The 11,821-nt window shown below is 44.5% G+C and overlaps 1 pseudogene; it reads left to right on the forward strand.

Annotated features, from left to right (window-relative positions):
- LOC142760278 (calpain-2 catalytic subunit-like) overlaps positions 1-6,675 on the forward strand; it is a 73,688-nt pseudogene extending 67,013 nt beyond the window's left edge.
- The last annotated feature ends 5,146 nt before the right edge of the window (positions 6,676-11,821 follow it).

Raw genomic sequence — 11,821 nt, forward strand, 5'->3', positions numbered from 1 at the left:
TACCGGCATGTGCAGGCGCTTGAACGCCGCGTCAATTACGGCCGTAATTAGCGCTGCTATTCATTGGAGTCAATGAATAGCGGCTCCAATTACGGCCAAAGAAGTGACAGGTCACTTCTTCTACGCGGGCGTCTATTTACGCGCCGTCTTTTGACAGCGGCGCGTAAATATACGCCTCGTGTGAACAGACAAACGTCTGCCCATTGCTTTCAATGGGCAGATGTTTGTCAGCGCTATTGAGGCGCTATTTTCAGACGTAATTCGGGGCAAAAACGCCCGATTTACGTCCGTAAATAGGCCGTGTGAACATACCCTAACATGGTGCACTCAGCTGCACAGGTCTGGGGTAGTGAAAAGTTCTCTTTAACTAGTTTTAGTAAAGGTCTGCTTACCTGGGTCTGATTTCAGATGAAGGTCCGAGCTAAGCACCAACAGTAAAGATGTCATCTTGGTAATGTTTCTCGAAATTTGTAGAACTATTTAAATCCAGATTTAGTATTGTTTGTTAGTGGGAAAACGGGCATCTTTTCTTTTTCACCAGCCCTTTGATATTAAGTACAAATGGGGTGGCTGCCATTTGAACAGAGTGATGCTAATGCTCCTCTATGATCCGAGTGTTTCTGTTCTTTAGATTTATAGTGGAGACTGCAGAGTCACAATTATATGTAGAACCAGGGGCGTATCTAAAGGCTCATGGGCCCCGATGCAAAAGTTCTTATTGGGCCCCCCTGCAAACTTCTCATGGCCGACAGTCCGCAGCTTTCAGCTGCATCACTGGGTCTCCTAAGTGACCCAACAATGCAGCACTAGCAGCCAGGGGCGTCATTAAGGACATCAAATGTCAGAGGAAATAGCCCCAATACATATGTGTCCACCCAAAAAAATGTGTGTGTGTATAGGAGACAGCAAAGCATATCTATAGCACTACGACCCTATAAACTATGGATAGGATTAGATACATTGGCTCAGCAGACAGTATCACACATGATAGGATTAGATACAGTGGCCCAGCAGACAGTATCACACATGATAGGATTAGATACAGTGGCTCAGAAGACAGTATCACACATGATAGGATTAGATACAGTGGCTCAGCAGACAGTATCACACATGATAGGATTAGAGATAGTAGCTCAGCAGACAGTATCACACATGATAGGATTAGATACAGTTGCTCAGCAGATAGTATCACACATGATAGGATTAGATATAAGGCCCAGCAGACAGTTTCACACATGATGGGATTAGATACACAGCTCAGCAGACAGTATCACACATGATATGATTAGATACAGTAGCTCAGCAGACTATCACACATGATAGGATTAGATACAGTGGCTCAGTAGACAGTATCACACATGATAGGATTAGATATAGCACTCTACTCGCTGACATTGCGGCTCCAGCGCTGGACCCAGGAAAGGTAAGAATAATAATTGTTTTGCTTTTTTATGTTACTAATTATTTTTGTGTGTTTGTGGTTTTTCACAAGTTCGGTTGTTGGACTACTTCGGATTCGAGAACTTCAATGACAGCGTTTTTTTTATTCTCAATAAAATGGTTAATGGGGGTTGTGTTTTTTTATTTCAATAAAATATTTTTTCTGTGCTTGTATTTTTTTAAACTTTATTATTATTGCCTTAGTAAAGGCCGCTGGCTGATTGACAACCTCCATTACTAAGGAGGGGCTTAATGTTAGCAGGTGCAGAGGCTAACACTAACCCCCATTATTACCCCGGTACCCCCCGCCACCTGAGGTACTGGGAAGAGCCGGGTACGAACCAGTACCCGACCATCGGTAGTGACAGTCAGGCACCGGGACGGCCGCAGGCTGGGGAAGACTAAAAACAGTGGCCCTTCCCACCCTGGTAATGCTGCCTGCTGCTGCTGTGTTGTATCTTGCTGGTTATGAAAATTGGGGGGGACCCCACATCGTTCTTTCCAATTATTTCTTATTTTATTTTTTAAAAATGACGTGGGGTCCCCCTCATTTTTCATAACCAGCCAGATAAAGCAGCAGCAGGTAGCATTACCGGGATGGGAAGGGCCGCTGTTTCTGGCCTTTCCCAGCCTGATAATACCAGCCTGAGGCCGCCCCATTGACCTACCATCACTACAGATGGTCAAGTACTGGATCGTACCCGGCTCTTCCCAGCACCCCTGGTGGCGGTGGGTACCGGGGTAATAAAGGGGGTTAGTGTTAGCCTCTGCACCTGCTAACACTAAGCCCCGCCTTAGTAATGGATGCTGTCAATCAGCCGGCGGCCATTACTAAGGCGGTAGTAATATAGTTTAAAAAAAAACCACAAAGACATAGAAAAAATATTTTATTGAAATGAAAAAAAAAAACACACAAACCTCATTAACCATTTTATTGATAATTAAAAAAGCCGTCATCGAAGTAGTCCTGGAATCCGACGTAGTCCAATGACCGAACCTGTAATAAAACACACAAAAAACGATTAGTAACACGTGTGTTAGGCATAGATACAGGGCCCATGTATGATCCTGTCTGATGGGCCCTGTATATAAGCCTACCACAAGGTAGGCTTAGATACAGGGTCCAGCAGACAGTACTCTTATACAGTATAAGATTACTGTGTGCTGGGGCCCTGTATCTAAACCTACCATGTGGTAGGCTTAAATACAGGGCTCATCAGACAGGATCACACATGGGCCATGTATCTAAGCCTACCATGTGATTGGCTTAGATACAGGGCCCAGCAGACAGCATCACACAATCTGTGATCCTGTCTCATGGGCCCTCTAAGCCTGCTACATCATAGGCTTAAAGGGGTTGTCCAGTCCCTAAACATTGATGGCCTATTCCAGCAGGTTTCCGTTTTAACAACGGAATCAATAGCGGAGTCGACTGCGCTATTGATTCCGTCGGAAAACCGGAAACCTGCCAGAATGGTGACAAACTGAAACCATTAGCAATGTTTCCGTCACCATTGATATCAGTGGTGACGGAAACGGAAGCTGTGGTTTCAGTTTCACTTTCCGTTATGGGCTTCAACCAACGGAAACCTCCGATGGAACCCCGGAACGGAAAGCGAACGGTGATGTGAACAGGCCCTAACTCTGAAGTATGCAGTCCTTGACTACATTGCCACAGTGCTTGTGCCCCTTTTCTCTGACTTTACCTCCCCTTCCCCCCAGCTCCCTCCCTTCCTTCCTTGATCTGTTGGTTATTCGTATAACAGAGAAGGGGCGTTCCCCCTCCTTCACGACTCAGTCTGCCTCTTATCCCAGTCGGACGAGGATAAGATGCCATGGCCTCATGGCCGTCCAGCTAAAAGACACCAATGCCCCACTCCTGGTCCACCAGTTGAGTGCATCAACTTGTGGTTTGTGAACCTCAGGGTAAGTACCTCTAGTGCCCTCAGACTATCTTCTAGTCACGGACTTCTACTGTAGATTGGCACTTTGGGGCAGTGTGATTGCTTCTATTATGATGGTGGGGGATTGTGTCAAGGCATGCACAGCTTATGATTTCAATTAAGTAATTTGTTCAACATCTTGACTGATCATAGTCTTAGGGGCACTTAGTCACAAAAACCCATATAATAAAGTTAATATATTGTTTATGGTATTCAGTGACTAACTATATATGATATTCGTGCATGTCCTAGGCTAAGTATTAAACATTCATAATAAGAAACCGGAGAGAGAATAACTTTTAATTGTGGGTTGACTCGGGTCGGCCACAGTTACTTATTTAAATATAAAATCATTAACAACGCAAAAAAAACATGACCACTAAAACTCAGTCTATAAATACCGTACGCCAAGAAGTCTTTTGCGGAGCATGTAGGTAGACTGCTTATAATGTAAACCCACCATGCATTGAATGTTTTATTTATTTATTTTTTTATCATATTTTTTTTTTTTTTTTTTTTTTAAATACCAGTAAACAAAATAAATTAACAATACACCAAAAACAATAAAAACAAGGGAGGGGAAAAAATGTCTCCTCACATTGAGAGGAGAGATGAAGGGTGTATGCCTATATAAGTCCCCTGCCATTAGCATAATTACAACCACCACCCCTATCAGCACTGCAGAATAATTCAACCAATGGACGGTCAGATAAAAAACTTCCTAGGCTTTTCATATTCAACAACATTATATTTAACCCCTTACCACTTACTCAGTCAAAGGCCCTGAGTCTAAATGCCTATGGGCCTACTAAAACAGTGATAAATAAAAAGTAATTCAGCCTTTGGGCCTCCCCTCCTTAATGTCTGCAGCTTTATGTAAACATTAAGGCCACAACTCAACCCATACATTACCTTCCCCCATACATTTACAGAGGATTGTATATTGTTTTTACTTAAAGGGGTTTTACAGGATTACACCACAGCTGCCCATATGTTGTGTCTGATATTGCAGCTCAGTTTCATTGCAAAACATGGGATTGAACTGCAATACTGCACACAACCTGTTGACAGTTGTGGCACTGTTTTAAAAAAAGAAAGCAGCCATAGATTTTTTTACTTCCGTACAATCCCTTTAAGATGAGCAGTGTTTAGCAGCTTCTCCTTTTCCGTCATTACTTGGTAACATGTATAATCCATAAATTATTATTATTTTCTCACCACAGACATGTTTAAAACCCTGGATCCCACTCAAAAGGGAACAATCAATTTGTCTATGTCTGAGGTGAGTGTTTAATGTACTGGTATATTGCAATACACTTTATTTATTTTGTATATGTGACTATTGTCAGTAGCTGTTGGTTCAGTCGAAAGCTATTTCCTCCCAACTTCCACATACACATGCACGCTCGGCTCGGTGGGGAGAGGGGAATAAGCCGCTGCTAGACTCCTCTGTGAGCAGCTAGTCTCCCTTAGGAACAAAGGATCGGGCATGTTGAAACCCCCCTCTATTAACTCAGATTACCCTAAATGGGTGTTTATAAATGGGTTTTTTTCTCAACCAGACAACTTTTTTACATTTTAGGGACCTGCATATGCAGCAATTTCCAAATATACTGTTATGAATTTCTCCAGGAGTAGTCACGGTTATCCTGATTCCCGACCTGCCGTCTATTGATCCACCTTTTTTGTTAGACATTTCCCAATAGTATAAAGTCTATAACCTGCTGACAGAAAGGTGGTGCACGTAGAGGCCCTGACAGTTGGGATTTATCAAGCCAAAAGATTTCTCATGGTGGCCCTGCCATACATTACCCATGTAATTGGGTTTCTATACCTAAATCTAATGCAGATTAGGAAGAAAAAGCTGCTCCTCTGAACGGGCGCTCAGGTGTGGATTGTACTGGTATCTTCACAAAATCGTCAGGGTATATTTTCAACGATTTTATTATTAAAAAAGAACAATATAAAATTCGATTGCTGCAACGCGTTTCAACCACGCACTGTGGTCTTCATCAGGCACATACCTGAATCTGTCAATGCTGATGCAGCAAGAAAATGTAGAGCTGTCAATATGGTCGAAGCTTTGGGCATTTGCTTTTTTTACCCCTCTTATAATCCGGCCTTGATAAGTACCAGGCTACTCAGCCCTTATACTAACTTACATCTTGTAATGTCATGGATCAAAAGACCACAAGTCAGCTTTGTTTTATGTAGATATGTTCAAAAATATTTTTATACTGTATGTGACCAGTGCCAGACTAAGGTCCCTTGGGTCCACCAGAAGAGATGATTCTGGGGGCCCAACCTCCATCTATAAATTGTATGTGAATCCACCCATAAAAAAACAGACCCAAGTGTCAAGTGATTGTCTCCAAAGTCACCTCCATATGCGGTTGTCTTCAGCTGGAACTTTGGGACCCATTATTGTGTCAGAACCTGGGCCCACCAGAAGATCATCTGGAATTCTGATGGGCGAATACAACCATGTATACTACAGAATAAAAAGTCAGAGAGATATATGTGTAGCTCTTATACAATACATTATGCAACAATGGTGAATGCCATTTAAAAGCAGAACTGTTGAACTTGATGATCTTTGATGATCTTTTTTAACCTTTGTAACTGTAATATATGACCTGTAACTCTCCAGCTGTTGTAAAACTATAACATGTCCTGACCGCCATAATCACATTTTTAAAACAATTTAAAAGGGTTTTCCCATAATCCATTTTTTTTTTTTTTACCTATCCACATGATAGGTAATAAATATCCTATCAGGGGGGGGGGTCCTAGTAGTCAGACCCCCACGTATCCCAAAAATGGGCTTACCTGGCCGTTCCTGTGCACCCCATATGAATGGAGCAGTACAGCGCATTCTCGTCCACTGCTTTATTAACTTAGTATGAGGCTGTTGGAAATAGCGCTAAGTTATTCATATGGGGCGCACAGGGAGAGCCACATAAGCCCATTCTTGGGATTGGTGGGGGTTCCAGCGGTCGGACCCCCACCGAGCTGTTATTGATCGCCTATCCTGTGTATAGGTGATAAATATAAATTATGGGAAAACCCCTTTAATGACTTAATAATTTAGTTTAATAATTTATTGATTTATATAATTTTTTTTTCTTCACATTTACAGTGGCTCCGCTCAGCATTGGCCTAAGAATGAATACAAGGTTATAAGAACATGATAAACATTCTTGACCTCCGTCTTCAATGAAGTAGATTCCTATAGTACTGCCATATGCATGAAAGTTGATTATTTCAATAAAATATTCTCAGCAATTCAGAATATTCTCTTGTGTTATGTGAACTCAACATCTCCTCATAATTTGGGGCCAGATTTGGGGCAAACTATATATATTTTTAAGAATTATTTCACACAATCACACAAAATTCTGGTAATATATAATAAGACTACAGTCCTGGTCAAAAGTTTTGAGACTGACACAAATTTTGGTTTTCACAAAGTTTGCTGCTTCAGTGTTTTTAGATCTTTTAGTCAGATGATTAGTCAGATGTTTCTATGGTATACTGAAGTACAATTATAAGCATTTCATATGTTTTCAAACTTTTATTAACAAATACATCAAGTTTGTGCAAAGACTCAATATTTATAGTGTTAACCCTTCTTTTTCAAGACTTCTGCAATTCGCCCTGGCATGCTGGATATCAGCTTTTGGGCCAAAAGGCTGACTGATGACAACCCATTTTTGCCTAATCAGTGCTTGGAGTTTATCACAATTGCTGTGTTTTTGTTTGTCCACCGGCTTTTTGAGGATTGACCACAGGTTCTCAATGGGATTGAAACCTGGGGAGTTTCCTGGCCATGGACCCAAAATGTCAATGTTTTGTTCTCCGAGCCAGTTAGTTATCACTTTTGCCTTGTAACATGGTCCATCATGCTGAAAACAGCATTATCATCACTAAAGTGCTTTTGGATCGTTGGGAGAACTTGATCTTGAAGGATGTTTAGATACCATTCTTTATTCATGGAAGTGTTCTCAGGCAAAATTGTGAGTGAGCCCACTCCCTTGGATTAAAAACAACCCCACTCATGAATGGTCTCAGGATGCTTTGCTTTTGGCATGACACAGGACTCATGGTAGCGCTCACCTTTTCTTCTCCGGACAATCATTCTTCCAGATGTCCCAAACGGTCTGTAGGGGGCCTCATCAGAGAAAATAACATTACCTCAGTCCTCTGAAGTCCAGTCCCTGTAGTTCCTGCAGAATGTCAGTCTGTCCTTGATGTTTTTCTTGGAGAGAAGTGGTTTCTTTGCTGCCCTTCTTGACACCAGGCCAGCCTCCAAAATCATTCGACTCACTGTGCAGATGCATTTACACCTGCCTGCTGCCATTCCTGAGCAAGCTCTGCACTGGTGTTGAACTGATTTCATAAACGGTCCTGGCACTTTCTAGACTTTATTGGGCAACCTGAAGCCTTCTTTACAGCAGTTGAACCTCTCTCCTTGAAGTTCTTGATGAGCCGATCAATGGTTGATTTAGGGGTAATTTTACCAGCAGCAATGTCCTTGCCTGTAAAGCCCTTTTTATTCAAAGCAATGATGACTGCATGTGTTTCCTTGGCGGTAACCATGGTTAACAGAAGAAGACAATGATTTCAAGCACCATCCCATTTTTAAAGCAACCAGTCTGCTTTTATAATTCAATCAGCATGACATCAGCTGAATTCTTCTCATTAGCTCAGGAGAAAGCGTTAATGAGGACATCACTGAAATTATGTTAGCAGGTCATTTTGTGGCAGGGGCGCTGAAATGCAATGGAAATGTTTTTTTTGTGACTAACTTAATTTTCATGGCAAGGAATGACTTTGCAATTAATTGACATTCATCTGATCACTCTTCATAACAATCTAGAGTTAATGCAAATTGCCACTATAAAAACTGAAGCAGCAAACTTTGTGAAAACCCAAATTTATGTCAGTCTCAAAACTTTTTGCCAGGAGTGTATTATGGAGCTCTAGACATAATCACACAAGAGGGATAGGCGGAGGGGAATTTGTTTGCTTATTCATGATTCATGTCGCTATAATTATATTTTCTTATTACAGAAATGTACAATATTTTGATGTCTACCTCCCTCCAGAAAGTGGCGCCATTCTTCAAACGCCCACTTAATAGCAAGAAGCTCATGATTACCTATATCATAATTTTTCTCAGTGGCAGAAAATTTGCGAGAAAAAAATGCACAGGGACACAAATTAGTTAGTACAGAAGATCCTTGAGACAACACAGCCCCCACGCCTATTTCTTAGGCATCAACCTCAACAATAAAGGGGCTAGAAATGTCAGGTTGAACTAGTGCAGGCGCTTTTTTATTAAAAAAAACATTTCAAGTTTTCAAATCGGAGACCGCACCAGGTTTCCAATTTACCAAGTCTGATCCTTTTTTCATAAGATTCATCAAAGGTTTAGCAACGGTGGAAAAATGATGAATACATTTTCGGAAATAATTAGCAAAATCCAGGAACCTCTGCAGAGCCTTTAGTGAAGTTGGTTGAACCCAATCAAGAACCTGTCATGATCTAGGGGTATGTGGATCCACTAGGCTGCTCTGTCATAGCGGAGAGGCAGCTAGCCAAGTCACAGTCTACACAAAAGCCCATACGAGTTTGTTGCACAAGGGTACCTGAAATAGTCCAGATGGTGGCAGTGGCTCTGGCACGGATGGTAGTAGGTGTAGCAGGTTGCGCCAGACATGGCGGGTGACAGCAGGTGCAGTATGATGCGCCATACGTGGCGGATTAAAGCAGGTGCAGTAGATTGCGTCAGACGTGGCGGTTGACAATGGGTGTAGTAGGACACGACTCCAATCACTAAACAGGCTCAGGAGCAATAACACAGCACAGGATACAGGTAGCAGGGCACGAGAAACAACGGGAACAGGATAACACTAAGGAACCATTTGCAAAGACTAACATGGGATTGACTAACAATGCTCAGGCAAGGATCAGAAGGGGAGGGCCCTTTTTATAGCTCAGGTTGATCAGGGAATAATTAATTAATTATTTACATATGCGCACGCTGGCCCTTTAAGGCCGGGAACCAGCACGCGCGCTCCCACTAGTAAGCACTACGGGACAGAGCGGACGCATGTGCCAACGTCTCCGGGGAAGGAGACGACGGCAGGAAGAGGAAGATCTGCGGGAGGCAGGTACGTGGAGGTCGTGGTTCATGACCGCAGCCGTAACAGTACCCCTCCTTATGGTAGGGGCATTGAGGTTCTCCTCTGGCTCCCAGGGTCTCTCCTCAGGACCAAACCCTCTCCAGTCCACCAAATAGAAAGTCCTTCCTCCTACCCTCTTGCAGTCTGGGATCTCCTTCACCTCAAACACATCAGATGAACCACTGGGAGCCACCACACAGGGGCGGACATACCGCATGTGCAGCCGGTGCAGCTGCACAAGGGCCCCGCGTGGGAAGGGGGCCCGTTCCTCTGCTGGCCGACTCAGTTCTCAGCTGCGCGATGCTGAGGACTGAGACAGAGGCCCGTGGACCACTGGCGTAGCTATAGGGGTCGCAGCGGTCGCAATTGCGACCGGGCCCCGAAGCCAGGGGGGCCCACGGCCCCCCGCACCACATCAATAAAAAGTTACTATAGTAACTCGGGCCGCGGGCCCCTGTTACTATAGTAACATACTTTACTTACCTTCCTGGTTCCGGATCGCAGCGGAGGTCCTGACGTCAGGCGCTGTGCGCAGCACATGACGTCACAGCGCTATGCGCCGCGCACAGCATCGAGACGACAGAACTCCCGCCGCGGCCGAAGAGGAAGGTAAGATAGCCCTGACTGGCGGGGTCCGACTCCTGGGACCCGCCAATCAGCTGTTTTGAAGGGGCCGCAGCACTCGTACGAGAGCTGCTCCCCTTCATTCCTGTCACTTCATTCCGGTCACACTGTGAATCGGTTTCGGCGATTCACAGTGTGGGCGAGTAGTGAAATGAAGGGGAAGCAGCTCTCGTACGAGTGCTGCGGCCCCTTCAAAACAGCTGATTTGCGGGTCCCGGGCGACACATCAGCTATTGATGGCCTATCCTGAGGATAGGCCATCAATGTTTAGGGACTGCACAACCCCTAAGCCTACGATGTAGCAGGCTTAGGGGGCCCATGAGACAGGATCACAGATTGTGTGATGCTGTCTGCTGGGCCCTGTATCTAAGCCAATCACATGGTAGGCTTAGATACATGGCCCATGCGTGATCCTGTCTGCTGGGCCCTGTATCTAAGCCTACCACACTGTAGGTTTAGATACAGGGCCCCAGCACACAGTAATCTTATACTGTATAAGATTACTGTCTGCTGGACCCTGTATCTAAGCCTACCTTGTGGTAGGCTTAGATACAGGGTCCCACAGACAGTATCACACATGGGCCCTGTATCTAAGCCTTAGGGTATGTGCACAGACACTAATTACGTCCGTAAGTGACGGATGTATTTCGGCCGCAAGTACCGGACCGAACACACTGCAGGGAGCCGGGCTCCTAGCATCATAGTTATGTACGACGCTAGGAGTCCCTGCCTCGCTGTGGGACAACTGTCCTGTACTGTAATCATGTTTTCAGTACCGGACAGTTGTCCGGCAGCGAGGCAGGGACTCCTAGCGTCGTACATAACTATGATGCTAGGAGCCCGGCTCCCTGCAGTGTGTTCGGTCCGGTACTTGCGGCCGAAATACGTCCGTCAATTCCGGACGTAATTAGTGTGTGTGCACATACCCTAACACATGTGTTACTAATCATTTTTTGTGTGTTTTCTTACAGGTTCGGTCGTTGGACTACGGCGGATTCCAGGACTACTTCGATGACAGCTTTTTTTTTTATTAATAAAATGGTTAATGAGGGTTGTGTTTTTTTTTTTTATTTCAATAAAATATTTTTTCTATGTCTTTGTGGTTTTTTTTAAACTATATTACTACCGCCTTAGTAATGGCCGCCGGCTGATTGACAGCATCCATTGCTAAGGCAGGGCTTAGTGTTAGCCGGTGCAGAGGCTAACACTAACCCCCTTTATTACCCCGGTACCCACCGCCACCAGGGGTGCTGGGAAGAGCCGGGTACGATCCAGTACCTGACCATCTGTAGTGATGGTCGGCCACTGGGGTGGCCGCAGGCTGGTATTATCAGGAGGGGAAAGGCCAGATACAGTGGCCCTTCCTACCCTGGTGATGCTAGGCTGCTGCTGCTTTATTGTATCTGGCTGGTTATGAAAATGGGGGGGACGCCACGTCATTTAAAAAATAATTGGAAAGAACGATGTCGGGTCCCCCCCAATTTTCATAACCAGCCAGATACAACACAGCAGCAGCAGGCAGCATTACAAGGGTGGGAAGGGCCACTGTTTTTGGCCTTCCCCAGCCTAATACTACCAGCCTGCGGCCACCCCGGTGCCTGCCCGTCACTACAGCTGGTCGGGTAC

Source organism: Rhinoderma darwinii, chromosome 4 (genome assembly GCF_050947455.1).
Source record: "Rhinoderma darwinii isolate aRhiDar2 chromosome 4, aRhiDar2.hap1, whole genome shotgun sequence".
In the NCBI taxonomy this organism is placed as follows: Eukaryota; Metazoa; Chordata; class Amphibia; order Anura; family Rhinodermatidae; genus Rhinoderma; species Rhinoderma darwinii.